The sequence below is a fragment of the Myotis lucifugus genome, unplaced genomic scaffold (assembly GCF_000147115.1).
Source record: "Myotis lucifugus unplaced genomic scaffold, Myoluc2.0 scaffold_379, whole genome shotgun sequence".
Classification (NCBI taxonomy): Eukaryota; Metazoa; Chordata; class Mammalia; order Chiroptera; family Vespertilionidae; genus Myotis; species Myotis lucifugus.
Window position 1 is genome coordinate 646,519 of NW_005871427.1, and position 3,219 is coordinate 649,737.

Genomic DNA, 3,219 nt, shown 5'->3' on the forward strand with positions numbered 1-3,219 from the left:
AAACTCTTTATCTGGTCCTCAAATCTAAATGAGAGCTGGGCTGAGTAGAGTAATCTAGGTTGTAGGTCCTTATCATTCATCAGTTAGAATATTTCTTGCCACTCACATCTCGCCTGCAAAATTCCTGTTGAGAAATCAGCTGACAGTCTGCTTTTCTCTTGTGCTTTTAAGAGTCTCTATTTGTCTTTACCTCTGATATGATTCCTGGAATCCTCTACTCTATTGTTGAATCCATGTAAATTATTCTTTATTTCAGTTAGTGTATGCTTAATTTCTGACTCTTCCTTTTTCATGTTTTTGACATTCTTACTAAGATCCTTAAAAGTCTCATGAAGATTCTTGAGTAACCTTATAACCATGGTTTTGAACTCTGTATCCAGTAGTTTGCTTCCATTTTTTTCATTTGTGACATGTTTCTTTGTCTCGCATATTGGCTGTTTCCCTGCATTTGTTTCTATGTATTGAGTAGAGCTGCTATGTCTCCTGGAGTTGGCACAGTGGCCTTGTGTAGTAGGTGTCCTGTAGGGCCCAGTAGTTCAGCCTCTCCAGTCACCTGAGCTGTGTGGGCTGTGTGCATAGTCTTGTATTTTAGCTTTGATTGCTACTGGCGTCACTTGGAGGAATTGACCTCCAGGCCAACTGGCAGTAGGGTCCAGCTGTGACTACAGTGGGAGAACTGCTGTGCAGGAGACACTCCTATGGAATAGGGCTTTGCTTCAGTGGGACTCTGGTGCTCACTGAGTCTGCCCCTTGAGTGTGTTGCTTGTGACTGTGTAGAGTTGTAATCTGCTATGTTCTGAAACTATCTGCTGGCTTCACTGGCTCTGGGGTCTCCAGGCAGGTGCAAAGTCAGCCTCTTCCTGAAGCAACCCAGCAGGAGCTATAGAGAGATCTGCAGAAGGCTGCTATTTGCTATTTGTATTGGGCCTGGAGATGCCCAAGTGAGGCCTGGCTGTGAAGCAAGGCAGGCTGGTGCTTGTGCAAGGTCCTGGGCCTTTTATGGATAGGTTTGGGGTATGCTGTCCCCAGCTGCAGCTTGTTTGAGATATTTTAGCAAAGTCAGGACAGGCCATTCATATGCAAAAGCTGCTGCAAACAGCTTGGATGGGGCTGCAAATTGGATGGGGTGGGGTCTCAAGGAATCACCAGGACAGAGCAAACTGTGTGCTCTATGCTGATGGAAACTTAGATATGGCTGCCAGTCAGCCCAGGGAAATGGGAGGTCCCAGCATAGGAACAATAAGTCCTGTGAGTACCCCAGTCTGGGAGAAAGCTGTCCTGGAGTCCCTGTCCCTATGCCACACCATCCAATTCCTCCCCATAAGAGTCTGGGTCTCCTGGCCCTGGGGCTCAGACGAAATGGAACCCTGTGAGTTCCTGTGCCAGCCCTTTAAGAGGAACACCTGTGATTCCAGCAGCCTCCCTGTCACTCAACCACAATCCCTGCTGGTATTTACAACCCAAAGTGACAGGGACTTCTCCTCCCACCTCTGCAGCCCTGGGATGGGAGTCTGATGTGGCGCAGGGACCCTGTGCTCATCATGGGTGTCCTCTACAAATATGATCTCCCTCCCAAATAAAAAAATGGCACAGTTGGGTGGCAGACCAGCCCATTCCCAGCCTCCACCCCTCTTACCAGTCTCAAGGTGAGTTCTTCTTCCTTCTCTAGTTGTAGGACTTGCATTCAGCCAATGTTCAGGCTGTTCTGAATGATGATTGTTCTGTATTTTAGTTGTAATTTTCAAGTGGTTATGGGAGGTAACGAGGAGTTTACCTACCCGCCATTCTTGGTTCTTTCCCAGGCTCTATTTGTGATGTTTGACGATGACATGTTAAAGTTCATCCCTCCCTCTCTTGCTTGGCACATGGAAAACTAAGAAAGTGGGGATACACCCTTGTGTCCTCAGGTGGGACATTGAACCCACACAAGCCCCTCCTGTGAGCAGGACCCTCCCCACCTCCAGCACTGATCCATAATGAAATCCTTAACCAGTGTCCTTACCTGGGGGATCCAAACTTTTTTTTCTTTTTTTACATATATTTTTAATTGATTTCAGAGAGGAAAGGAGAGGGAGAGAGAGATAGAAACATCAATAAAGAAGGAAAATCATTGATCTGTGCTCCCTGCAAACCCCACACTGGGTTTGAAGACCACAAACCAAGCATGTGCCCTGACCAATAATCAAACCCTAACCTCCTGGTTAATAGGTCAATGCCCAACTACTGAGCTGTGTAAGCCGGGAAACCATGTCTGACTTTCTGAAAAGCCTGCCCTTCTCCCAAAAGACGCCTCCATAAAGATATAAACCTTTTCAAGGTGCCCCTGCCTGTGGGATATCAGCCTGGACATCCATTCCAAGGCATGGTGTGTCCCTCTACCTCCTCCTCATGGTGTCACCTGTGATTGATGCTATGAGAGTGATGACAAGTCAATGACCAGGAACTTTCTTCTCTAGCTTTGCACCCATGTGCCGGTGGTGGTCACTGTTTAGCATCCACATGTCCTGCTGCTGGCAGGATGGGACCCTGTACTGTGTGGAGCTGCACTATAGAGTTAGCAGAGCCTCTGGTTAGATTTAGGGAATCCTGGTCAGCAAATTTGATTATTAATAGTCATTTGGACACAAAATTGTCTGAAAGACACTCTATATTTTGTCCACGTGAGAAAGTTATCTCTGTTTACAACAGACTTTCTAACTCAGAGAAGTCAGAGGTAAGCCCAGAGTCAGGAATCCAGAAGTTCCCTGAGGGAAACTTTGTCATGAAGAGGAAACCACATGGGATACCATACCAAACCTCCAACTGCACCTGCTGCTGGGATGGTCCTTGTGTTCAGGGACCCTGATTGCCCCCTGGTGGTCACAGCCTCTGCTGCTGGGAGGTTTGTGTCTGGGCTCACACTGACTTCTCCTCACTGTGTTTCCCTTACACAGTAATACATGGCTGTTTCCTCGGCTTTCAGGCTGCTGATCTCCATGTAGGCTGTGTTCGTGGACGTGTCTCTGGTTATGGAAACTCTGCCTTGGAACTTCTGTGCGTATTTTGTGTTTCCATTGTTAAGATAAACCCTCCCCACCCACTCAAGCCCCTGTCCTGGGGCCTGTCGCACCCAGTGTATGTAGTTGCTGTCGAAGGTGAATCCAGAAGCCTTGCAGGAGACCTTCACGGAGGCCCCAGGCTTCCTCACCTCAGCTCAGACTGCACCAGCTGCACCTGGGA